At 46.0% G+C, this 15,173-nt stretch overlaps 1 protein-coding gene and 1 long non-coding RNA gene across 2 annotated transcripts in view; one reads left to right on the top strand and one right to left on the bottom strand.

Annotated features, from left to right (window-relative positions):
- The window catches only part of cfap299 (cilia and flagella associated protein 299), a 271,998-nt gene that overhangs the window by 187,364 nt on the left and 69,461 nt on the right, over window positions 1-15,173 (bottom strand). The gene's annotated exons all lie outside the window — the stretch shown is intronic.
- Window positions 12,908-14,274, top strand: LOC139575259 (uncharacterized). The gene is made up of 3 exons (XR_011674934.1): window positions 12,908-12,983; window positions 13,708-13,780; window positions 13,996-14,274. It is a non-coding gene; the product is annotated as an uncharacterized lncRNA (long non-coding RNA).

Below are 15,173 nucleotides of genomic sequence, written 5' to 3'. Positions count from 1 at the left end.
CAGTAACCTCTTGCTCAACTGTCCTGGCAGTATTGCTCAACTGTCCTGGCAGTAACCTCTTGCTCAACTGTCCTGGCAGTAACCTCTTGCTCAACTGTCCTGGCAGTAACCTCTTGCTCAACTGTCCTGGCAGTAACCTCTTGCTCAACTGTCCTGGCAGTAACCTCTTGCTCAACTGTCCTGGCAGTAACCTCTTGCTCAACTGTCCTGGCAGTAACCTCTTGCTCAACTGTCCTGGCAGTAACCTCTTGCTCAACTGTCCTGGCAGTAACCTCTTGCTCAACTGTCCTGGCAGTAACCTCTTGCTCAACTGTCCTGGCAGTAACCTCTTGCTCAACTGTCCTGGCAGTAACCTCTTGCTCAACTGTCCTGGCAGTAACCTCTTGCTCAACTGTCCTGGCAGTATTGCTCAACTGTCCTGGCAGTAACCTCTTGCTCAACTGTCCTGGCAGTAACCTCTTGCTCAACTGTCCTGGCAGTAACCTCTTGCTCAACTGTCCTGGCAGTAACCTCTTGCTCAACTGTCCTGGCAGTAACCTCTTGCTCAACTGTCCTGGCAGTAACCTCTTGCTCAACTGTCCTGGCAGTAACCTCTTGCTCAACTGTCCTGGCAGTAACCTCTTGCTCAACTGTCCTGGCAGTAACCTCTTGCTCAACTGTCCTGGCAGTAACCTGTTGCTCAACTGTCCTGGCAGTAACCTCTTGCTCAACTGTCCTGGCAGTAACCTCTTGCTCAACTGTCCTGGCAGTATTGCTCAACTGTCCTGGCAGTAACCTCTTGCTCAACTGTCCTGGCAGTAACCTCTTGCTCAACTGTCCTGGCAGTAACCTCTTGCTCAACTGTCCTGGCAGTAACCTCTTGCTCAACTGTCCTGGCAGTAACCTCTTGCTCAACTGTCCTGGCAGTAACCTCTTGCTCAACTGTCCTGGCAGTAACCTCTTGCTCAACTGTCCTGGCAGTAACCTCTTGCTCAACTGTCCTGGCAGTAACCTCTTGCTCAACTGTCCTGGCAGTAACCTCTTGCTCAACTGTCCTGGCAGTAACCTCTTGCTCAACTGTCCTGGCAGTAACCTCTTGCTCAACTGTCCTGGCAGTAACCTCTTGCTCAACTGTCCTGGCAGTAACCTCTTGCTCAACTGTCCTGGCAGTAACCTCTTGCTCAACTGTCCTGGCAGTAACCTCTTGCTCAACTGTCCTGGCAGTAACCTCTTGCTCAACTGTCCTGGCAGTAACCTCTTGCTCAACTGTCCTGGCAGTAACCTCTTGCTCAACTGTCCTGGCAGTAACCTCTTGCTCAACTGTCCTGGCAGTAACCTCTTGCTCAACTGTCCTGGCAGTAACCTCTTGCTCAACTGTCCTGGCAGTAACCTCTTGCTCAACTGTCCTGGCAGTAACCTCTTGCTCAACTGTCCTGGCAGTAACCTCTTGCTCAACTGTCCTGGCAGTAACCTCTTGCTCAACTGTCCTGGCAGTAACCTCTTGCTCAACTGTCCTGGCAGTAACCTCTTGCTCAACTGTCCTGGCAGTAACCTCTTGCTCAACTGTCCTGGCAGTAACCTCTTGCTCAACTGTCCTGGCAGTAACCTCTTGCTCAACTGTCCTGGCAGTAACCTCTTGCTCAACTGTCCTGGCAGTAACCTCTTGCTCAACTGTCCTGGCAGTAACCTCTTGCTCAACTGTCCTGGCAGTAACCTCTTGCTCAACTGTCCTGGCAGTAACCTCTTGCTCAACTGTCCTGGCAGTAACCTCTTGCTCAACTGTCCTGGCAGTAACCTCTTGCTCAACTGTCCTGGCAGTAACCTCTTGCTCAACTGTCCTGGCAGTAACCTCTTGCTCAACTGTCCTGGCAGTAACCTCTTGCTCAACTGTCCTGGCAGTAACCTCTTGCTCAACTGTCCTGGCAGTAACCTCTTGCTCAACTGTCCTGGCAGTAACCTCTTGCTCAACTGTCCTGGCAGTAACCTCTTGCTCAACTGTCCTGGCAGTAACCTCTTGCTCAACTGTCCTGGCAGTAACCTCTTGCTCAACTGTCCTGGCAGTAACCTCTTGCTCAACTGTCCTGGCAGTAACCTCTTGCTCAACTGTCCTGGCAGTAACCTCTTGCTCAACTGTCCTGGCAGTAACCTCTTGCTCAACTGTCCTGGCAGTAACCTCTTGCTCAACTGTCCTGGCAGTAACCTCTTGCTCAACTGTCCTGGCAGTAACCTCTTGCTCAACTGTCCTGGCAGTAACCTCTTGCTCAACTGTCCTGGCAGTAACCTCTTGCTCAACTGTCCTGGCAGTAACCTCTTGCTCAACTGTCCTGGCAGTAACCTCTTGCACAACTGTCCTGGCAGTAACCTCTTGCTCAACTGTCCTGGCAGTAACCTCTTGCTCAACTGTCCTGGCAGTAACCTCTTGCTCAACTGTCCTGGCAGTAACCTCTTGCTCAACTGTCCTGGCAGTAACCTCTTGCTCAACTGTCCTGGCAGTAACCTCTTGCTCAACTGTCCTGGCAGTAACCTCTTGCTCAACTGTCCTGGCAGTAACCTCTTGCTCAACTGTCCTGGCAGTAACCTCTTGCACAACTGTCCTGGCAGTAACCTCTTGCTCAACTGTCCTGGCAGTAACCTCTTGCTCAACTGTCCTGGCAGTAACCTCTTGCTCAACTGTCCTGGCAGTAACCTCTTGCTCAACTGTCCTGGCAGTAACCTCTTGCTCAACTGTCCTGGCAGTAACCTCTTGCTCAACTGTCCTGGCAGTAACCTCTTGCACAACTGTCCTGGCAGTAACCTCTTGCTCAACTGTCCTGGCAGTAACCTCTTGCTCAACTGTCCTGGCAGTAACCTCTTGCTCAACTGTCCTGGCAGTAACCTCTTGCTCAACTGTCCTGGCAGTAACCTCTTGCTCAACTGTCCTGGCAGTAACCTCTTGCTCAACTGTCCTGGCAGTAACCTCTTGCTCAACTGTCCTGGCAGTAACCTCTTGCACAACTGGAGAGAGGGGTCAGAATTGTCAGAAGACCTCTTGTGATGAACCCATCGAGGTTTGAGGCTCTCTTCAATGAACCAAAGGGTTCCCTGGAAAAAAAAGGTTTATTGAGGAAACATGAGGTGTGTTCAACAAGACATACAGTTTGTGAATGTTAACTAAGGTTGTTTTGCTTTGACCGTGAACGTTCTCTAAACGCAAGCTAACAGTCAGAAAAGGTAGTGTGCAGTGACGCTAACGGAAGTGTCTGTTTCCTATGGCATTTGAGCCAATGGGCAGGCTCGGGGGCAAAGCCATGTCAAGAGGCAACAGATGTGTATGATTGTCGGGGAAGGAAAGACTACTTCCTGTGTACTCAAGACTCAAGGGAACTGCTCCAGGTCAAGACACGCACTGAACTGTTACTGAGCGTACCCATACTGTAGCTGCTTCTGTTACTATATCTCATTCATTCATGAGTAGTACAGATAAAATTACTACATCTGTGTGGTGTTAAGAGTTTGATGGATACAAGTGTAAAACAGATGTGATTTGTTTAGTGGATAAGGAAGTAGAACAGTAAACAGTAATGATGATGTGGTAAGGCCTTTATTTAGTGGATAAGGGAGTAGAACAGTAAACAGTCTAATGACGATGTGGTAAGGCCTTTATTTAGTGGAGAAGGGAGTAGAACAGTAAACAGTCTAATGATGTGTTAACGCCTATTTTTAGTAGATAAGGAAGTAGAACAGTAAACAGTATAATGATGAAGTGTTAAGGCCTTTATTTAGTGGAGAAGGAAGTCGAACAGTAAACAGTCTAATAATGATGTGGACCCAGGAAGAGTAGCTGTTGCTATCGCAACAGGTGATGAGAATCCCAATAAGATACAAAATGTCCAAATGATTCAGTCCCAGGGTGCTGAGCTTAGTGATGAACTTGTAGGGCGCTATGGTGTTGAACGCTGAGCTATAGTCAATGAACAGCATTCTCACATACAGTGGGGCAAAAAAGTATTTAGTCAGCCACCAATTGTGCAAGTTCTCCCACTTAAAAAGATGAGAGAGGCCTGTAATTTTCATCATAGGTGCACTTCAACTATGACAGACAAAATGAGAAAAAAAATCCAGAAAATCAAATTGTAGGATTTTTTATGAATTTATTTGAAAATTATGGTGGAAAATAAGTATTTGGTCAATAACAAAAGTTTATCTCAGTACTTTGTTATATACCCTTTGTTGGCAATGACAGAGGTCAAACGTTTTCTGTAAGTCTTCACAAGGTTTTCACACACTGTTGCTGGTATTTTGGCCCATTCCTCCATGCAGATCTCCTCTAGCGCAGTGATGTTTTGGGGCTGTTGCTGGGCAACACGGACTTTCAACTCCTTCCAAAGATTTTCTATGGGGTTGAGATCTGGAGACTGGCTAGGCCACTCCAGGACCTTGAAATGCTTCTTACGAAGCCACTCCTTCATTGCCCGGGCGGTGTGTTTGGGATCATTGTCATGCTGAAAGACCCAGCCACGTTTCATCTTCAATGCACACAGTCCTTCTCCGTAGGTGTCTGCTATGACTTCATTTGTTTCGAAAAAAAAGTTGCTTTCAGAACAATTTTATTTGATTGAAAATAAAGTTTTGCTCTCGACAAAAAGATTTGGACACATCCGGGCACGCGGGAGACCGGGGTTCAATTCCCTGACGAGGAGGAAGGAGTAGGCTGTCCTTGTAAATAAGAATTTGTTCTTAATTGATTCCATATGAGTTATTTCATAGTTTTGATGTCTTCACTATTATTCACAATGTAGAAAATAGTAAAAATAAAGAAAAATCCTGGAATGAGTAGGTGTGTCCAAATATGGCGCTGTACAACGTGACGGTCGGGAGTAGGCTACAGCATAAGTGGATTGGAGGATTCTACATTCATATCTAAGGGGCATAACATTTCCACACGCTAATTGTAGTGTAATCGAACTTTCAGTTGAGCGTACTAGCTCTTTGTCTTCTCTACCAGAAGATGATGCTGTTGCTACTGTATGCAAACTCTTGCTAGCTAGTTAGCATAACAAATGACTAGTTAGACATTTTTCTACTATGGGTGTGTTCTTAAATTTAATCTGGAGTACCTGCGCTCATATATTCAGAGCGTTGTCAGATTGTCAGTTTGTAAATTCAGACCGTTTCGCTCTCGGAGCGCACACTGGACATTCGGACCGAGGAGTAGGGTTGATTTGAGCGTTCTGACCTTACAATGGCAATCAAGCACCCAAGCTAACGTTGGCTAGCTTGCTAGCTACTTCCAGACACAAATGAGACCAATTTGACCATTTTACTCGCCCTAGCAGAGCTGGTTAGGCAGTTTTGGTGTTAACCAGACTGTTGGTGACTGTAACTCTGCTGCTGGAAGCAATTTAATTACGCTTTTTTACCGACGTTTACTGACACCAGCAATATTCAACGGGTGTTGAGCGCTCGTTAATTAATTATTCTGCGCTCTGGTACAGTCAAACGAGAGTGCTCTGAAATTGTTGAAGATAGCCAGAGCGAATTTACAAAAGCACCCGAATGTCCATTAACAATGCACAACGACTATACCATTTAGCTAAGCTAAGAATGACGGGAATAATCAAGTCAATAAACGTTGTGTAGTTAGATAGCATATAGTTAATATACTGGCAAGTTTGATGTATAACTACTAACGTTAAGGTAGCTAGCTAACATACCGGTACATACTGCTGTAATGATATGCTATGTGGTTCGTAAGGACAGCGTAGCTAACAAATTGCCAGCCAACATAACGTGTAACTTATTTTAAAGTCATTACTTTATTACATTGAGTAGTAAGCTACCTCTTGGTCATTAGGGCAAATCTGGTCTGTGATTGGAAGGGGGATTTTCACACCTAGCTCGGCTATTAGACTATTCTTTAGTAAAGGTTGAATGATCTATTGTTCAGCTATTAGCCCCCCTACCCAACTTGCAACAAATTGTTGTTACTCTAATCTCGTTCCTCGCCCTCTTCCATGCGACATTCTGCGCCTGAGTGGCACGCTTGTGGGCGTGCTGGCAGAATATGGCAGCACCTTCGGTTGTGCGTCAAGAATTATGCAGAGCAAGTTTGTATGAAGGTCTGGTTATTCACAGGCACATTTTTATATGCTATGGAGGTACATTTGTGTCTTTTTGTCGAGAGCAAAACTTTATTTTCAATCAAATAAAATTGTTCTGAAAGCAACTTTTTTTCGAAACAAATGAAGTCATAGCAGACACCTACGGAGAAGGACTGTGTGATGATGGCATCTCAGGTAAGCAGTACTGGCTGTTCTTCCATCCAACACCTACGAAGAAGGACTGTGTGATGATGGCATCTCAGGTAAGCAGTACTGGCTGTTCTTCCGTCCAACACCTACGAAGAAGGACTGTGTGATGATGGCATCTCAGGTAAGCAGTACTGGCTGTTCTTCCATCCAACACCTACGAAGGACTGTGTGATGATGTCATCTCAGGTAAGCAGTACTGGCTGTTCTTCCATCCAACACCTACGGAGAAGGACTGTGTGATGATGGCATCTCAGGTAAGCAGTACTGGCTGTTCTTCCATCCTACACCTACGAAGAAGGACTGTGTGATGATGGCATCTCAGGTAAGCAGTACTGGCTGTTCTTCCATCCAACACCTACGAAGAAGGACTGTGTGATGAGGGCATCTCAGGTAAGCAGTACTGGCTGTTCTTCCATCCAACACCCAGGAAGAAGGACTGTGTGATGAGGGCATCTCAGGTAAGCAGTACTGGCTGTTCTTCCATCCAACACCTACGGAGAAGGACTGTGTGATGATGGCATCTCAGGTAAGCAGTACTGGCTGTTCTTCCATCCAACACCTACGAAGAAGGACTGTGTGATGATGGCATCTCAGGTAAGCAGTACTGGCTGTTCTTCCATCCAACACCTACGGAGAAGGACTGTGTGATGATGGCATCTCAGGTAAGCAGTACTGGCTGTTCTTCCATCCAACACCTACGAAGAAGAACTGTGTGATTATGGCATCTCAGGTAAGCAGTACTGGCTGTTCTTCCATCCAACACCTACGGAGAAGGACTGTGTGATGATGGCATCTCAGGTAAGCAGTACTGGCTGTTCTTCCATCCAACACCTACGGAGAAGGACTGTGTGATGATGGCATCTCAGGTAAGCAGTACTGGCTGTTCTTCCATCCAACACCTACGAAGAAGGACTGTGTGATGATGGCATCTCAGGTAAGCAGTACAGGCTGTTCTTCCATCCAACAACTACGAAGAAGGACTGTGTGATGATGGCATCTCAGGTAAGCAGTACTGGCTGTTCTTCCATCCAACACCTACGAAGAAGGACTGTGTGATGAGGGCATCTCAGGTAAGCAGTACTGGCTGTTCTTCCATCCAACACCTACGAAGAAGGACTGTGTGATGATGGCATCTCAGGTAAGCAGCACTGGCTGTTCTTCCATCCAACACCTACAAAGAAGAACTGTGTGATTATGGCATCTCAGGTAAGCAGTACTGGCTGTTCTTCCATCCAACACCTACGAAGAAGGACTGTGTGATGATGGCATCTCAGGTAAGCAGTACTGGCTGTTCTTCCATCCAACACCTACGAAGAAGGACTGTGTGATGATGGCATCTCAGGTAAGCAGTACTGGCTGTTCTTCCATCCAACACCTACGGAGAAGGACTGTGTGATGATGGCATCTCAGGTAAGCAGCACTGGCTGTTCTTCCATCCAACACCCAGGAAGAAGGACTGTGTGATGAGGGCATCTCAGGTAAGCAGTACTGGCTGTTCTTCCATCCAACACCCAGGAAGAAGGACTGTGTGATGAGGGCATCTCAGGTAAGCAGCACTGGCTGTTCTTCCATCCAACACCTACGAAGAAGGACTGTGTGATGATGGCATCTCAGGTAAGCAGCACTGGCTGTTCTTCCATCCAACACCCAGGAAGAAGGACTGTGTGATGAGGGCATCTCAGGTAAGCAGTACTGGCTGTTCTTCCATCCAACACCCAGGAAGAAGGACTGTGTGATGAGGGCATCTCAGGTAAGCAGCACTGGCTGTTCTTCCATCCAACACCTACGAAGAAGGACTGTGTGATGATGGCATCTCAGGTAAGCAGTACTGGCTGTTCTTCCATCCAACACCTACGAAGGAGGACTGTGTGATGATGGCATCTCAGGTAAGCAGTACTGGCTGTTCTTCCATCCAACACCTACGGAGGACTGTGTGATGATGGCATCTCAGGTAAGCAGTACTGGCTGTTCTTCCATCCAACACCTATGAAGAAGGACTGTGTGATGATGGCATCTCAGGTAAGCAGTACTGGCTGTTCTTCCATCCAACACCTACGGAGAAGGACTGTGTGATGATGGCATCTCAGGTAAGCAGTACTGGCTGTTCTTCCATCCAACACCTACGAAGAAGGACTGTGTGATGATGGCATCTCAGGTAAGCAGTACTGGCTGTTCTTCCATCCAACACCTACGAAGAAGGACTGTGTGATGATGGCATCTCAGGTAAGCAGTACTGGCTGTTCTTCCATCCAACACCTACGAAGAAGGACTGTGTGATGATGGCATCTCAGGTAAGCAGTACTGGCTGTTCTTCCATCCAACACCTACGGAGAAGGACTGTGTGATGATGCAATCTCAGGTAAGCAGCACTGGCTGTTCTTCCATCCAACACCTACGGAGAAGGACTGTGTGATGATGGCATCTCAGGTAAGCAGCCCTGGCTGTTCTTCCATCCAACACCTACGAAGAAGGACTGTGTGATGAGGGCATCTCAGGTAAGCAGTACTGGCTGTTCTTCCATCCAACACCTACGGAGAAGGACTGTGTGATGAGGGCATCTCAGGTAAGCAGTACTGGCTGTTCTTCCATCCAACACCTACGAAGAAGGACTGTGTGATGATGGCATCTCAGGTAAGCAGTACTGGCTGTTCTTCCATCCAACACCTACGAAGAAGGACTGTGTGATGATGGCATCTCACGTAAGCAGTACTGGCTGTTCTTCCATCCAACACCTACGAAGAAGGACTGTGTGATGATGGCATCTCAGGTAAGCAGTACTGACTGTTCTTCCATCCAACACCTATGAAGGACTGTGTGATGATGGCATCTCAGGTAAGCAGTACTGGCTGTTCTTCCATCCAACACCTACGGAGAAGGACTGTGTGATGATGGCATCTCAGGTAAGCAGCACTGGCTGTTCTTCCATCCAACACCTACGAAGAAGGACTGTGTGATGATGGCATCTCAGGTAAGCAGTACTGGCTGTTCTTCCATCCAACACCTACGGAGAAGGACTGTGTGATGATGTCATCTCAGGTAAGCAGCACTGGCTGTTCTTCCATCCAACACCTACGGAGAAGGACTGTGTGATGATGTCATCTCAGGTAAGCAGTACTGGCTGTTCTTCCATCCAACACCTACGAAGAAGGACTGTGTGATGATGGCATCTCAGGTAAGCAGTACTGGCTGTTCTTCCATCCAACACCTACGGAGAAGGACTGTGTGATGATGGCATCTCAGGTAAGCAGTACTGGCTGTTCTTCCATCCAACACCTACGAAGAAGGACTGTGTGATGATGGCATCTCAGGTAAGCAGTACTGGCTGTTCTTCCAGCCAACACCTACGGAGAAGGACTGTGTGATGATGGCATCTCAGGTAAGCAGCACTGGCTGTTCTTCCATCCAACACCTACGAAGAAGGACTGTGTGATGATGGCATCTCAGGTAAGCAGTACTGGCTGATCTTCCATCCAACACCTACGAAGAAGGACTGTGTGATGATGGCATCTCAGGTAAGCAGTACTGGCTGTTCTTCCATCCAACACCTACGGAGAAGGACTGTGTGATGATGGCATCTCAGGTAAGCAGCACTGGCTGTTCTTCCATCCAACACCTACGAAGAAGGACTGTGTGATGATGGCATCTCAGGTAAGCAGTACTGGCTGTTCTTCCATCCAACACCTACGGAGAAGGACTGTGTGATGATGGCATCTCAGGTAAGCAGTACTGGCTGTTCTTCCATCCAACACCTAAGAAGAAGAACTGTGTGATTATGGCATCTCAGGTAAGCAGTACTGGCTGTTCTTCCATCCAACACCTACGGAGAAGGACTGTGTGATGATGGCATCTCAGGTAAGCAGTACTGGCTGTTCTTCCATCCAACACCTACGGAGAAGGACTGTGTGATGATGGCATCTCAGGTAAGCAGTACTGGCTGTTCTTCCATCCAACACCTACGAAGAAGGACTGTGTGATGATGGCATCTCAGGTAAGCAGTACAGGCTGTTCTTCCATCCAACAACTACGAAGAAGGACTGTGTGATGATGGCATCTCAGGTAAGCAGTACTGGCTGTTCTTCCATCCAACACCTACGAAGAAGGACTGTGTGATGAGGGCATCTCAGGTAAGCAGTACTGGCTGTTCTTCCATCCAACACCTACGAAGAAGGACTGTGTGATGATGGCATCTCAGGTAAGCAGCACTGGCTGTTCTTCCATCCAACACCTACAAAGAAGAACTGTGTGATTATGGCATCTCAGGTAAGCAGTACTGGCTGTTCTTCCATCCAACACCTACGAAGAAGGACTGTGTGATGATGGCATCTCAGGTAAGCAGTACTGGCTGTTCTTCCATCCAACACCTACGGAGAAGGACTGTGTGATGATGGCATCTCAGGTAAGCAGCACTGGCTGTTCTTCCATCCAACACCCAGGAAGAAGGACTGTGTGATGAGGGCATCTCAGGTAAGCAGTACTGGCTGTTCTTCCATCCAACACCCAGGAAGAAGGACTGTGTGATGAGGGCATCTCAGGTAAGCAGCACTGGCTGTTCTTCCATCCAACACCTACGAAGAAGGACTGTGTGATGATGGCATCTCAGGTAAGCAGCACTGGCTGTTCTTCCATCCAACACCCAGGAAGAAGGACTGTGTGATGAGGGCATCTCAGGTAAGCAGTACTGGCTGTTCTTCCATCCAACACCCAGGAAGAAGGACTGTGTGATGAGGGCATCTCAGGTAAGCAGCACTGGCTGTTCTTCCATCCAACACCCAGGAAGAAGGACTGTGTGATGAGGGCATCTCAGGTAAGCAGTACTGGCTGTTCTTCCATCCAACACCTACGAAGGAGGACTGTGTGATGATGGCATCTCAGGTAAGCAGTACTGGCTGTTCTTCCATCCAACACCTACGGAGGACTGTGTGATGATGGCATCTCAGGTAAGCAGTACTGGCTGTTCTTCCATCCAACACCTACGAAGAAGGACTGTGTGATGATGGCATCTCAGGTAAGCAGTACTGGCTGTTCTTCCATCCAACACCTACGGAGAAGGACTGTGTGATGATGGCATCTCAGGTAAGCAGTACTGGCTGTTCTTCCATCCAACACCTACGAAGAAGGACTGTGTGATGATGGCATCTCAGGTAAGCAGTACTGGCTGTTCTTCCATCCAACACCTACGGAGAAGGACTGTGTGATGATGGCATCTCAGGTAAGCAGTACTGGCTGTTCTTCCATCCAACACCTACGGAGAAGGACTGTGTGATGATGGCATCTCAGGTAAGCAGTACTGGCTGTTCTTCCATCCAACTTCTACATAGCTTGTAATTAGCTCATACGATTCAGTGTCGGTTCATTACATTCTACTATATTACATAGATACATACATACCGTAGAATGATAAACCATGCAATTATTATTCTCAAACTAACCAAAAACATTTAGCTACGAACGCCTGTTCTCACCATTTTCAGTTGAATTAATCTAACTTCCTTTCATGGCAACTCATAAGCAGGCCATGTCCTATTAGTTTCATAGTCGATATATAATCATATTTCATGACAGTGTAACGGTTAGCTTTGTTTACAGAAGGATGAAAGAACACAATATGTCTGTCAGGGAATGCTGATATGTCAGATGAAGAGTTAGACCAGAAAGTCAGCGCCATTAAGGCAAGGATGCCCCCATGCGGGCTTTAGAATGGTCAAAGGAAGTCTCAGAGCAATGGGCCATCGTGTACAATGGAGAAGAGTTAGGGAGTCTTTGTAGAGAAGAGTTAGGGAGTCTTTGTAGAGAAGAGTTAGGGAGTCTTTGTAGAGAAGAGTTAGGGAGTCTTTGCAGCGTGTAGATAGTGCAATGTCATCGTGTACAGTGGAGAAGAGTTAGGGAGTCTTTGTAGAGAAGAGTTAGGGAGTCTTTGCAGCATGTAGATAGTGCAGTGTCATCGTGTACAATGGAGAAGAGTTAGGGAGTCTTTGTAGAGAAGAGTTAGGGAGTCTTTGCAGCATGTAGATAGTGCAGTGTCATCGTGTACAATGGAGAAGAGTTAGGGAGTCTTTGTAGAGAAGAGTTAGGGAGTCTTTGCAGCATGTAGATAGTGCAGTGTCATCGTGTACAATGGAGAAGAGTTAGGGAGTCTTTGTAGAGAAGAGTTAGGGAGTCTTTGTAGAGAAGAGTTAGGGAGTCTTTGCAGCATGTAGATAGTGCAGTGTCATCGTGTACAATGGAGAAGAGTTAGGGAGTCTTTGTAGAGAAGAGTTAGGGAGTCTTTGTAGAGAAGAGTTAGGGAGTCTTTGTAGAGAAGAGTTAGGGAGTCTTTGTAGAGAAGAGTTAGGGAGTCTTTGCAGCATGTAGATAGTGCAGTGTCATCGTGTACAATGGAGAAGAGTTAGGGAGTCTTTGTAGAGAAGAGTTAGGGAGTCTTTGTAGAGAAGAGTTAGGGAGTCTTTGTAGAGAAGAGTTAGGGAGTCTTTGCAGAGAAGAGTTAGGGAGTCTTTGTAGAGAAGAGTTAGGGAGTCTTTGTAGAGAAGAGTTAGGGAGTCTTTGTAGAGAAGAGTTAGGGAGTCTTTGTAGAGAAGAGTTAGGGAGTCTTTGTAGAGAAGAGTTAGGGAGTCTTTGTAGAGAAGAGTTAGGGAGTCTTTGATATTGCCAGATGTTCACTGTCCGAGGAACAGGAAGTGGAAGCTTTATTGCTGGCAAAAGTGTCCATAACCAGAGGTAATTAAACTGTTCTGTGTTCTTCTTCTCTCTTCCTCTCTGCCTGTCTTGTTGTACATGGAACCTGTCTCACATGCAGTAATTTAAAAAACCTTAAGATGTCAGCTGCTAATTGTCAGGTTTACACCACATAAACACTCAGACATTTTCAATGGACTATCTGTTGCTGCCAAGTCATGATTTCCCTGGGGGTTAGCCTTGCACTAAGTGGTGAGACACATAGGCCTCTATATTTAAATGTTTCAAGTCCGATAGGTGTCTGCGTCACATACAGTCAGTAACCACTCACAGAGGCACACACAACTTGCATTTCTATAACCTCGGAATTCTATCCACCTCTTCCGTGTGGGATATGTGTTCCTACCTCGTCTGCGGGCAGATCTGCAGCATTTCACAGAGAGTTGGAATAATCACCCTTTAAGTACAGAGGCGAACCTGACACCTCACCAGCTGTGGCATATCGGAATGCTCCAAACACCTGTGCACAATTTTGTTTTTGCCATAGCGCTACACAGCTGATTCAAATGATCAAGTCATCATCAAGCTTCAAGTGGTATTTATGTCGAATGACATTATCTTCTATTCTTTGTCCTCATGTGTCTGTTTTTCATCATAAAATACTCTTTGGCCACTTAGTGTGGACACCAGGTGAGACCACACACACACACAATAAGTCTCTCTCTCTCCACTTCATCCCTCTCCCCCTTCTCCCTAAATCCTTTAGGTTATTTCAGCTGTGTTGTTGAACCCCTACCACATCTGAACTGGCTGACACAGAGGGCACAGCATGATCATAGGTGAGAGGTCACTTGGACAGGTCAACAGGAAGTAATATTAAAAAGAGATGATTTACATTGAAATACAGATAGAGATGTAGTAGTCCCAGAGTTAATGATCCAAGGTCAGTTTTGTATTTCACCTCCTGATGATTATGATGACTGACTGTGTTAGAATTTTTTAAAAACAAGGCTTAATCATGCTCTCTCTCTTTTCAACTGTCTATCGCCTGCAGGTACGTTTTGATGTGAGAGAGGAAGCCAGTCCCGCCATCACCACCTCACCCGCTCTTAAGATAACCTTCGGGCCAACTGGGGGCCCAAGGCTGGTTAGGAGACACCGCTAGAGACACTGTAATTATGATGAACTGAGAGAATATTAGGGTAGCATTGTAATTCATGAATCATATGCTGTCTGCCTCTGTTCTTACCTCTTTCCCCTTCTGTCTTCTACACCTCTCTCCACCTCGTCTTTCCTCCTCGTTTTATAATGCACACCATATGTGCATTGAAGTACAGATTGAACTTGTATTTTAATATAATATTACAATTATCATAATTATAATGCATGTATTATGTATTTATAACACCTGGATAATGAACTTTTTCAATAAAGCGTTTCACATTCTCCACTGGTTGAAATTAAGTATCTCATTGAAATACTATCCTGTGTCCTCAGATTAATGCAGATGAAGGGAGTTAGATATGCATAGTTATTTTTCTGTATATAAGAATGACAAATCAATCATGTTTCTAGTCTATTGCATAGTTACAATGTGTAATCATTGATGTCCCAGGAGCAGGAGTGGTAAACACTGTTGGAAGTGGATAATTGTAATACGTACATGCAGACACAGCATCATTCAAAGAATGGAGTTTGATACACCTGGTATTGGATATGACTGAAAAAGAATGTCTCAGAGATTCATACCTGAACCACACCTTTATTTACCAAGGAAGAGTACATGATCAGTGAATAGATTCAATGTACAGGCTACAATGTGGGGATCTCATGCGTGGTAATAACTACAGTACATGTATACAGGACTTGCATCCTTGGCACTAAAGTTATTATATTCTACTATATCCATAGGCATCATTAATGCCATTCAGACTTGAAGTTGATACAACAACTATGATAGCTGAGTTTCACAGATAGGGTCTGAACTAATATTCATACCAAACGTTTTAGGGTCCATACACAGATCGGCTACATACTGTTGCTAGCTACACATCCATAAGCATACAGTTATTTTCATCCTCCACTACACAATAAGCAAGTAAATAGTTAGCTAGCTATGTTACTTCAGCTGCATTGCAAGGCAAGCTTACACAATTGTACATTCAATTTGTAGTAAATGCTTTAAATCCACTGTTTCCCTAGATGACAGCCTGGTTTGCTGGTTCCCAGGAG

The sequence above is a fragment of the Salvelinus alpinus genome, chromosome 5, assembly GCF_045679555.1.
Source record: "Salvelinus alpinus chromosome 5, SLU_Salpinus.1, whole genome shotgun sequence".
NCBI lineage: Eukaryota > Metazoa > Chordata > Actinopteri > Salmoniformes > Salmonidae > Salvelinus > Salvelinus alpinus.
The sequence above is the reverse complement of the archived record's forward strand: the minus strand, read 5'-3'. Positions and strand labels throughout refer to the sequence as shown.